General features: G+C 36.6%; 1 pseudogene; it reads left to right on the top strand.

Moving 5' to 3' along the window:
- Positions 1 to 7,119, top strand: part of LOC112394785 (alpha-endosulfine pseudogene) — a 32,392-nt pseudogene extending 25,273 nt beyond the window's left edge.
- The last annotated feature ends 5,299 nt before the right edge of the window (positions 7,120 to 12,418 follow it).

The raw sequence follows: 12,418 nt of genomic DNA, 5'->3' as shown, positions 1-12,418 counted from the left end.
CTGTCTCTGGAGCTCGTTTAGATGGTGCTCTGAATCCCCTCTCCTCGCGCACCCTGAAACAATGGTCTCTTGACGCTTAGGCAGGTCCAGACTTTTTCCCCGGACTTCCTCCCAGCTAGCTGTGGCACACTATCCCCCTTCAGGCTGTGTTCACACAGCCAACCCCAGTCCTTTCCCTGGGGTCTGACGTCCAAAGCCTGAGCCTCAGCTCCCAGCCTCCACCCACCCCAGCGGGTGAGCACACAAGCCTCTCAGGCTGGTGGTAGGCACTGACCCTCTGTGGGAATTTCTCCATTTCACCCTCTGCTCTCCTGTTGCTGCACTCTCCTTCGTGGCTCCAAAGCTTCCCCCCCACCCAACCCCCCTCTCTGCCAATGAAGGGGCTTCCTAGTGTGTGGAAACTTTTCCTCCTTCACAGCTCCCTTCCAGAGGTGTAGGTCCCATCCCTATTTTTTGTCTCTGTTTTTTCTTTTTTCTTTTGCCCTACTCAGGGACATGAGGATTTTCTTGCCTTTTGGGAGGTCTGAGGTCTTCCTCCAGCATTCAGTAGGTGTTCTGTAGGAGTTGTTCCACATGTAGATGTATTTTTGTTGTATTTGTGGTTAGGAAGGTGAGCTCCATGTCTTACTCCTCTGACATCTTGAAGGTCCCCCCACAGCCATTTTAATAATATTAGTTCTTCCAGTCCAGGAGGGTGGTATATCTTTCCAATTGTTAGTGTCATCTTCAGTATCATTCATTAATGTCTCATATTATTTTGAGTAAAGGTCTTTTACCTCCTAGGTTAGGTTTATTCCTAGGTGTTTTTTTTTTTTTTTTTGATGCAATTGTAAATGGCATTATTTACTTAATTTCTCTTTCTGATAGTTTATTGTTAGTGTATAGGAATGCAACAGATTTTTGTATATTAATCTTGTATCCTGCAACTTTACTGAATTCATTTATTGGTTTTAATAGTTTCTTTGGTGGTATCTTAGGATTTTCTATATATAATATCACATCATCTGCAAACAGTGACAGCTTTACTTCTTCCTTTTCAATTTGAATTCCTATATTTTTGTCTGACAGCTGTGACTAGGACTTCCAATGTTATGTTGAATAAAAGCGCTAAGAGTGGATATCCTTGTCCCGATCTTAGAAAAAAAATGTTTTCTCTTTTTCACCATTGAGTACAATGTTAACTGTGAGCTTGTCATATATGGCCTTTATTTGTTGAGGTATGTTCCCTCTATACCCAATTTGTTGAGTTTTTATCATAAATCGATGTTGAAATTTGTGAAAAGCTTTTTCTACATCTGTTGAGATGATCATATGATTTTTTTATTCTACAACAAAAGTGAATAATTTTTATTAACATTTTGTTAATGTGGTGTACCATGTTGATTGATTTGTGGATATTGGATCATCTTTGCATCCCTGGGATAAACTCCACTTGATCATGGTGTATGATCCTTTGATAATAGTTTGTTGAGCATTTTTTGCATCTATGTATGTCAGTGATACTGGCCTGTAATTTTATTTTGGGGGTACTTTTATCTGGTTTTGGTATCAGGGTGAAGCTGCCCTCAAAGTTAGTTCAAAAATGTTCCTTCCTCTGCAATTTTTTGGAATAGTTTGAGAAGGATAGGTGTTAACTCTCTGAATGTTTTATAGAAGTTACCTATGAAGTCATCCAGTCCTGAACTTTTGTTTGTTGGGAATTTTTATTACTGATTCAATTTTATTATTGGTAATTAGTCTGTTCATATTTCTATTTCTTCTTGATTCAGGCTTGGGAGATTGTACATTTCTAGGAATTTGTTCGTTTCTTCCATGTTGTCCATTTTATTGGCATATAATTGTTCATAGTAATCTCTTATGATCCCTTGTGTTTCTGTGGTGTCAGCTGATAATGAATCAGCTCTGAGTTTTGTTGATCTTTACTCTTTTTTGTCTCTGCTCTGATGTTTATTATTTATTTTCTTTTACTAATTTTGGTTTTTCTTGTTCTTTTCCCACTTCCTTTGGATGTAAGGTTTTATTCTTTATTTGAGACATTTCTTATTTCCTGAGGTAGACTTTTTCCCCTATAAACTTCACTCTTTTAAGAGCCTTTGCTATCTCCCATAGATTATGGATCATTGTGTTTTTATTTCCTTTGTGTCCAGGTGTTTTATTTAAATTCTCTTTTCTTTTTTTTGTTCATATTTTTCTTCTTCCTCTACTCTATCTTCCAGATTGCTGATCTATCCTTCTGTATCCTCTAATATGCTGTGATTCCCTCTAGTGTGTTTTCCTTTCAGTTATTGTAGTCTTCAGTTCTGATTGGTTCTTTTTTGTATTTTTGATCTCTTTTTTGAAGTTCTCAGTGAGTTTCATCCATTTTCTCCTGATTGCAGTCATCTTTATGACTATTTCTTTGAACTCTTCATATGGTAAATCGCTTATTTCCATTCTGTTTAGTTCTTTTTCTGAACTTTTGTCCTGTTCTTTTGTTTGGAAATTGTCTCTTCATTTTGCCTAACTCCCTTTTTGTTTCTACCTATTATGCATATCAGCCACATCTTCCGGTCTTAAAAGAGTTACCTATGTACAAAGTACCCTGTGGGGCCCAGTGGTACAACCCTCTCTGGTCACCAGAACCAGGTGCTCCAGGGTCGTTCACTGGGTGGGCTGTGTGCACCCTCCTGTTGTGATTGAGCTGCAATTTCTGCAGGTTTACTGGGGGGTGGGATTGGCCACCAATGTGATCCTCTTGCTTTCTTTAATGACAATATTCATTGGTATTTTAATTTAATTTATGAATTGGAGTCCAGTCAATATTGAATTTTCTAAGTCTTACATTTTATTTGGTGAAGAATAAAAATGCTCATTTTTAAACAAAGAATTACTGATCTCATATTCCATGTATGGAGTGTTCAGTTAGGTCTAGGCCTTGGGGAGAACAAGGGATGGATTTAGAACAGACTGCAGCAATTTTGTGACCAACTTGCTATCATCCAGTAAAAGAGAGAAGAGTTGCAGCAAATTAATTTAATACAAAGTAGACTGTATTATATAACTTGAGTGGTTCATGGATTATTTTGAGAGCTTAAAGGAAGATCAAACTGTTTCTAGTTGGCAGTCAGGAAAAGCTTTGCAAGTGAGCTAATAATTGAGTTGAACTTTGGAAAATATAGCAAATGTGAACTTAGAAAAAGTCTGAGTAGGGACACTTGAAGGATGATAGATAGATTAAGAAGAGGCACAAAGGGAGGCAAACACAGGTGATGGTTTGAAAATTGGGGTTACAGTAGCCCTCCCTGATCCACAGTTTCACTTTTCACAGTTTCAGTTACCCACAGTAAACTCTGGTCCAGAAATGTTAAACAGAAGTTTTCAGTACTTAACAACTCATAAGTTTGAAATTGTAGGTCTTCTGAGTAGCATGATAAAACCTGGTGCTGTCCTACTCTGTCCTGCCTGTAATGTGAATTAGCCCTTTGTCCATTGTATCCTGCCCATTAGTTACTTGGTAGCCTTCTCAGTTATCAGATTGACTGTCATGGTATCACAGTACTTGTGTTCAAGTAACCCTTGTTTTACTTAATAATGACCTCAATGTGCAAGTGTAGTAATGCCAGCAATTCAAACATGCCAAAGAGAATCCATAACACGTTTTCTTTAAGTGAAGATGTGAAAGCTTTTGACTTAATAAGGAAAGAAAAAAATTATATGCTAAAGTTGATAAGATCTAAGAACAAATCTTCTCTCCATGAACTTGTGAAGAGGAAAAGAGAAATTCTTGCTAGTTTTGCTGTTGCATCTCAAAATGCAAAAGTTATGGCTATGGTGCATGCTAAGTGCTTTGTTAAGATGGAAAAGGCATTACATTTGTACAATAGGGCATTTTGAGAGAGAGAAATAGACCAAATTTGCCTAACTTTTATTACAGTATATTGTTATAATTGTTACATTTTATTATTAGTTATTGTTGTTAATCTCTTAGTGTGCCTAATTTATAAATTAAACTTCATCACAGATATGTATGTATAGGAAAAAACAGCAAATACAGGGTGTGGTACTCTCCATGGTTTCAGGCATCAACTGGAGGTCTTGGAACATATTCCCTGCAGATGCAGGGGACTACTGTACTTCAGTTTTATTAAAACATAGACGGGTGGTACAACCACTAGGGAGACAGTATAGAGGTTCCTTGAAGAACTAAAAACAGAGCTACCATATGATCGAGCAATCCCACTCCTGGGGATATATCTGGAGAAAACCATAATTCGAAAATATACATGCACCCTAGTCTTCACTGCAGCACTATTTATAACAGCCAAGACATGGAAGCAACCTAAATGTCCATCAACAGAGGAATGGATGAAGAAGATGTGGTACATATATACAATGGAATATTACTCAGCCATAAAAAAGAACAAAATAATGCCATTTGTAGCAACATAGATGGACCCAGAGATTATCATACTAAGTAAAGTAATTCAGACAGAGGAAGATAGAAAGACAAATATCATATGATATCATTTATATGTGGAATCTAAAAAGATGATACAAATAAACTTATTTATGAAACAGAAACAGACTCACAGATTTGAAAACAAACTTATGGTTACCAAAGGGGAAAGGTGTGGAGGAGGGATAAATTATGAATTGGGGATAAACATATACAGACTTCTATATATAGAACAGATAATCAACAAGGACCTACCATACAGCACAGGGAACTATACTCAGTATTCTGTAACAACCTATATGGGAAAAGAATCTGAAAAAGAACGGATATATGTATACGTTTAACTGAATCACTTTGCTGTACACCTGAAACTAACACAACATTGTAAATCAACTATACCCCAATATAAAATAAAAATTAAATTAAAAAAAAAGGAAGGTCTAAAGAGAAATTCTAAGGGAAAAAAGGTTAAATATATACATGAGAGGCAGTACTCAGGAACAAAGTAGTTAGAATAAACTCTAACCCCAAATTTTCTACTCACCCCTGACACTGTGCTTGGTATTACCAATTGGAAATATGTATTTGACAGAAAAGGGAGAACAGCACATGTAGAAGCAGGGAGGATGGGCATGATAGAGTTTGGGCTACCCAAATTTTCCCCCTAGATCAAACTTCTTAATAAAACACAGTAAAGCAGGAATGCCTTTTTAATACTCTTACAGGTAGAAAGAGTGTAAAGCAAATTCTGGAATGGTGATTACTTGCACACCAATGTCAATGGAACTGCTTGGAGTGTTGAGTGTTTATTTTTGAAAGATGCCCAATGAAAGGAAAAATCAGAATGCAATTTCAAGAGGAGAATAGGTTTTGTGAACTCTGTCATCACTTCATTTTGCCTCTATGCAAAGAAAATTGTATCTTATGTTCCAAGTCACAGTACATTTGTCCTCAGATAGTTTTATGCCTTAGTCACCACCACCAATTTTCTGTCAAAATGTTTACGTTATCTGTGGGTCTGTTTCAGAAACTGACAAAAATTGTTAGGCTGAAGGAAAGAAATTTCAGTGAGTTTAGTACATGCTTTGGCTTCCTTACCAAATTCAAATGTTGCTTGCAAATTATATGACATTGCAATATGATGCCAGTTACATCATTTGGAAGATCTATTTGAGAATATCAAATTTAATTGTTTTGTTCTTCAGATGTTTGCAGACATTGACTTTGGAGAAGACTCTGATTGGAGATTTCATTAAACTGGGGAAGTTCACAGGTAAGACAAAATGTTTCCACTTCTCTCTCTTTTCTGACTTTTGTTGCAGAGCCATCCATGTTTATGTTGATTTTCCTATGGGGAGTGATTTATTTCAGGCTAACTTGTGATGAATATCTTTTTCATGATTAAAAGGAGTGCTTTTTAACCTTAGGCTATGGCAGATATATAAAACAGAAATGAAGCCTAAGATTGACTTGTTTGCTTTTTAATCCTTTTTCCCCTCTACAATTTTTTTCTAATAAAAATTCAGTAGTTCTCAAGAACTATAGTTTGGATAAATCAAATTTTTTCACTCCGAAGCCCAGTGTTTAACACTGGCGATGACATGAACTGTTGAATAGACTCAAGGGAGTTGCTTATCTGAGAATCTATTTAATCCTGACTGTGCTTGTTCACTGTTCACATGCTATAACCTTGGGCATATATCTCTTCTTACCAATACAAGGAGGGACTCTTCCATTTGGGAACTTATGGAACAACTAGAAATAATTAATAGCACCCTTTATGTCTGTATATGAGATAGGTCCATGTTCTATTTTGTATAGAATATCTTTAATGGTTTTGTAATCATGATTGTATGTTTCTTATAGAAGAAACCATGTGATGTTATTTGGATAACCTAAAAGCAAATTCTGTTAAATGGGAGATCTTTGTTCATTAAAAAAAAAATGTATTAAGTGAAAGGAGCTAGACTCATATCACAGAACAATAACATACGTGTTTCAAAGCACTAATTTAAGCAGAAATGCATATGACAAATTAGTACATATGTGAGAATCAATGGAAATGTAGTTCCAGTTTAAAATTTTTATTCCACTTTTCTACATTAATTAACAGTGAATAGAGCAGTGTTTCTTATACTTTTGCCACATTCTTTGGATTATCTTTGATTCTGGTCCACATTATCTATTGTATTGTCTTATTCTGGTGCATTCCAGAGGACTACTACTATGGGTATTACTTACTAATTGCTGAGATTCCTCTGACTCTGATTGTTTAGGGTTCAGTAATTAGCATATGGAGGTATTCTACCTCTGGTGTGTTTCTACTGTCCTGGATCTCTTTGATTCACTTCTGAATTTCCGGTGCAGTTAAGTCTTGATATAAATCTTTTTCAAATACACTCTAATGACTGTAAAAGTTCTTAGCTATTGGAGGTTAGAATTTAACATTCCCAGAAAAAACTATCTTCCGAGGGCTCCATTTATGACCCTTCTTTGTCTTTCAAGAACCCTTTTGTCTCTGCTTACTTCCTTACCTGTCATCACCTGAGCTGTGGAAGGCTGCAAGGGAGAAGAGGGCTAGAGTTGCCAGCTTTAGCAAACGAGAACACCTGGGAGGGGCAGAGATTGTTTTTGGTGGCACCTCTGAGCTATCTGTTAGATACCCAACTGGAGATGTTGAATAAAAATTAGATATCTGGACTTTTTTTTTTAAGATTTCCAAAACAACAAAACATTTATCTTGAGATTTGAGAATAATGGAAAAATTAAGTAATAGGAATTGGACCCTCATGGGGGTCTTCTGGGAAATCGGAAGCACCACCCTCTTCTGCAGGTCTATGCTTCTCCAGTTTAGCAATCAATTCTTTCGCTGGATTGAAGACGCCATTGGTCTGCTGGTCACAGACATAGCAGCCCCGGGTGGGGTGGAAATGCTGCAGCGCACAGCTCTCGCGGAAATAATGCCTGACCTTGGTGACAACTGGGTTTTAGAAGGTCTGTCGACAGATGAAACACTTGAATGGTATTTCCTCCTCATCACTTCCCACTTCATAGTTTTCGTCCTCATAGACACCATTAGCGATCCTCATCAAACTCACATTCGATCTGCCACCCATGCTTGTAATCTGAATGGTCCTGGAGGAATTTGCAGCTGTCTCTGAAGCCGCAAAAACCAGTCTCCTTGTAACCCATTGAATTCAGATATTAGATATCTGAATCTGGACATTGGGGAAAATTTCTGGCCAAATTGGGAGCCATTGGAAGATTAAAGGCGTGAAACTAGATTAGAGGACCAAGTGACTGAGTTGAGATAAGGGAACCAAACATTAGCTCTGGACAACAACATAGAAGGTTTAAAATATGTGTAACTAAGTTAGTTCATTATGTGTTACAAACCTGTAAAAGTCTGTATATTCATATTGGCCTAAAACCTTATTTTCATTTCATTCCGCTTTGGGAAAATAGAGGATCAACTTAATTTGGATTTGCCTTCAGTACTGAGACGTGTTCTAACACCTTATCAAGATGGTTTCTATAGGAGGTGGGACACTGCAGTCAGCCCTTAGCAACCTGAACCTGTGTGATAATGGGCTGGAATATAGCAGGTTTCAACTGTGTACCGGGTTCTTATTCATATTCTATAGGAAAGGGAAGGCTGGCTTTACTAACAGGAGCTTTAAGTAATTTTTCTGTTTTTGAAGCACCGAAACCATCTTTCTTATATTATTCATTCAGGAGCTTTTTCTCCTTCTGAGGGGAAATGTCTTGGCAAATGTGAATGTGCTTCCATTTTCTTTCTTGTTAATTCTTTTCACATGATAAATTGCAGGGAACTGTTCTGAAATCCCTTGAAATTGAAAAGCCAGCCTACATGAGTGCTTAGGAGCAAAGGTTTTAAACATAAGTCCATAGATACTCAGCTGAGAGAATTTTCAGAAACAGTTGCAGTAGACTGCTACCTCTTATGGGTACATGTAGATTCATTTGCATACCTTTCAATACTTCTTGCTTAGGTGGTCAATCTGAGTTATCTAAAATGATTGCAAAGCCTCCAAGGATTATTTAAAATATTTGATATTTTTGGAAGTTAAGGTCATTCACTAGGTAACCTTTTCTTTAATATTCAGTAAGTGAAAACAAAGACATATTTTTGGATTTCTCCTCATTTCCAGTGATACAGAAATGAACTATATCTGTTTCCAACCTGGCCTCCATGCCCCTGTGTGCACCACGTCATAATGGAGGTCCTCAAGTCATTATTCTTTTCATTTAAAAAGGAGTATATATTCATAAAACATTTAAAAGCACTTTCAGGGACTTCCCTGGTGGTGCAGTGGTTAAGACTCCATGCTCCCAATGCAAGGGGCCCAGGTTCAATCCCTGGTCAGAGAACTAGATCCTGCATGCCTCAACTAAAGATCCCTCACGCCGCAACGAAGATCCCACGTTGCCACAACTAAGACCTGGCATGGCCAAATAAATAAATAAATATTAAAAAAAAAAGACCTGTATGCAGAAAATTATAAGACACTGATGAAAGAAATTAAATATGATACAAATAGATGGAGAGATATACCATGTTCTTGGACTGGAAGAATCAGCATTGTGAAAATGACTCTACTACCCAAAGCAATCTATAGATTCAATGCAATCCCTATCAAACTACCACTGGCATTTTTCACAGAACTAGAACAAAAAATTTCACAATTTGTATGGAGACACAAAAAACCCTGAATAGCCAAAGCAATCTTGAGAACGAAAAATGGATCTGGAGGAATCAGACTCCCTGACTTCAGATTATACTACAAAGCTACAGTAATCAAGACAGTATGGTACTGGCACAAAAACAGAAAGATAGATCAATGGAACAGGATAGAAAGCCCAGAGATAAACCCACGCACATATGGTCACCTTATGTTTGATAAAGGAGGCAAGAATATACAGTGGAGAAAAGACAGCCTCTTCAATAAGTGGTGCTGGGAAAACTGGACAGCTACATGTAAAAGAATGAGATTAGATCACTCCCTAACACCATACACAAAAATAAGCTCAAAATGGATTAAAGCTCTAAATGTAAGGCCAGAAACTATCGAGCTCTTAGAGGAAAACATAGGCAGAACACTCTATGACGTAAATCACAGCAAGATCCTTTGTGACCTACCTCCTAGAGAAATGGAAATAAAAACAAAAATAAACAATTGGGACCTAATGAAACTTCAAAGCTTTTGCACAGCAAAGGAAACCATAAAGAAGACAAAAAGACAACCCTCAAATTGGGAGAAAATATTTGCCTCACCATTGTAAAGCAATTATACTCCAATAAAGACGTTATAAAAAGAAAAGCACTTTCAAATTATTTAAGCATTTTGGACCTTTCATTAATTCACAATAAATTTTCATGGGGTAATTTAAAATATCAAAATAAGTTTGAGTTATCAGAAATCCAAGTATCGAATTTATATGTTTGCATGTGCATACTACAGATAAAAACCAAAATCAAATAAACTCACACTACTGAATGTATGTTGGGGAAAAGAATAGTCACACAATCTCAAATAATTGCCCCCCGCCAAATTATTAATTATGATGAGAGAAAGCTTCTCTTACAATGAAGAGATCTGGTAGATACTAAATTAACTGAGGAATAAAACTACATATTACTAATAATGGGCAAAATGCCATTGTGTTCCTGCTGATGAAATACTTTGGGAAGCATCCCTGCTGAAAATGCTTAAAATCTAAACAATGGAACATCAGACAAGTCTACATGTGGACACAACACACATGGCTTGTCTCTTTAAAAAATGTCAGTGATGTGAAAGAAAAAAAAAAAAAGAGAGGGGTATTCTAGATGAAAAGAAACTAAAGAAATACCAAAGGGTCATTTATAATCATTTATAATATTAGACTCTAGATAGAAACATTTGAATATAAATTGCCTATTGAATATCATTGTATCAATGTTAGACATCTGGTTGTGATTGTAGTATTTTGGTTACGTAAGAAAATACCTTTGTTCCTTGGAGATATATTTAGGGGAGAAATGGAATAATATCTACAACTTACTTTCACAAATTTATAAATGAATACAAACCCCCATGCAGGTAGAGAGGGATAGATGAAGAATATGTGGGAAAATGTTAACAATTCGTGAATCTAACAATATTGGTGAAGGGTACCTGAGTATTCATTGTCCTGTTCTTTCAAATTTATTGTAAGTTTTAGATCATTCAAAAAAAGTTGAGAAAATAAATTACATACATGTGAAAGGAAAATAAATAGAATTGAAAAATAATACCTCTCAATATAAATGAATCCAATTTAAGGAAATCACTTTTTAATAGATATAGTAATTATTGTTGTCATGTTTCTAATAAAAGCTTATTTTAAAATAGTGCTTACACTTTACCAAACACCCTTTTGGGGATCATTTAATGCTCAGAAGCTCCAGTGGTGTCATGCTGAATGATCATTGCTATTATCACTTTTTAGAGATGGAGAAACTTGATTCTGTAAATTTAAATTCCTTGCCCAAGATTTTACAGATTAAAAAAATGGGAAACTGTAACTCACACCCAGGTCACTCAATTCTAAGTATTTTCTGTGTTTTACTCACTAGATTCTTGTGTGTATACATTTATGAATTTGTGTTTTTTCAATAATTATAAACCTTTGCAAATTACATGATTCATTGTTAATTTTAGTGGGTATGCTGTGGGACTAATGAAACACATAATGTAAACTCAGTTTCTGTATGAGGGAGAAATATCCAGGGTTTCCCATTACTCTGCTGCAAATGAATGGAATTGGGATCACAGAGCCAGATCACAAAGGATTTTTGCTTCAAGAAAATGTCGTCTTTGCAATTTGTGTATGCTCTTTTAATAGTGGCTTACATCTGCTCTTTTTATTTACACATTATGCCCTGGTGACAGTTATAACTTTAATTCAAATACCTAAATTGTTATAGTTATTGAGAATTTCACATTTTTTAAATTTGAAAAACATTACTCCAAATTCAATAAGAAAACCTTATTTAAGTGTTGAAACTTGCAAAGAAATGTCTATTTCCTCCATACACTCTGCAAGTCAAATGGATCCCAGGAACAAGTTCCTGTAATTGTTTTTTTATGACAATGTGTTTTGTAGTTTCTTCAATGATTAGATGATAGACATATTTATCTTGTGAAAAAGTTGCCATTAGCTGGAATTTGTTTGCTTAGCAATTTTATCTGACATTTTCCATTACTTCAGCAGATGCATATTAAGGCCAAAAGCCCAGCCTCTCTGCACGGATGCCGAATCAAATCTCAGAGGCAGAGCTCTGGGTGAGGTAGAAAAGAATAGCTTTATTGCTTTGCCAGGCAAAGAGGGATGCAGCAGGCTCCTGCCCTCAAAAACTATGTGTCCCAACCTGGGAGGATTCGATGAGCGGTTTTATAGCAAGAGTTCAAGTGTGGGGCTGCTGATAAGGATCAGGTGTGGGCAGGGTTTGCAATCCTTTAATCTCATCTAATGGTCAGTCTCCTAATCTTGATGAGTTTCTCTGGTCCCTTTAATCTTGTCTCAGGTAGTTTCTTGACTGCTCCTCCCTGGATTAGCAACTGTTCGAATCTGCCCTTTGGAACCCGTGGAAGGTCAAGGGAGGCTGGAGTCTTGCCTACAAGAAATGGGGGACAAAAAGGCTTTCATGCCCAGGAACCCCACAGGGTCCTTCTCGGTTTCAATATCAACAAAGGCATATAAGTTACTGTACAAGTCAGTGTCTTATGGAACTAAGCAAAGTGGGCCTTGAGATATGGTTTTTCCCTTTGTAATTGTATCATTGTATATCTTGACTCCGGCTTATATGGTTTATAAGCAAGTCTTTAATTATATACGGCAGTCTCAGGCTTCATCTGCAAGAGTTGCAGTCATGAAGGGATTGACATAGATGCTCTGTTGCCTTTGGGTTACTGTCCAATGGTTTCAGGGAAGGTTGGC

Source organism: Neophocaena asiaeorientalis, unplaced genomic scaffold (genome assembly GCF_003031525.2).
Source record: "Neophocaena asiaeorientalis asiaeorientalis breed wild unplaced genomic scaffold, Neophocaena_asiaeorientalis_V1.1 scaffold396, whole genome shotgun sequence".
NCBI lineage: Eukaryota > Metazoa > Chordata > Mammalia > Artiodactyla > Phocoenidae > Neophocaena > Neophocaena asiaeorientalis.
The sequence above is the reverse complement of the archived record's forward strand: the minus strand, read 5'-3'. Positions and strand labels throughout refer to the sequence as shown.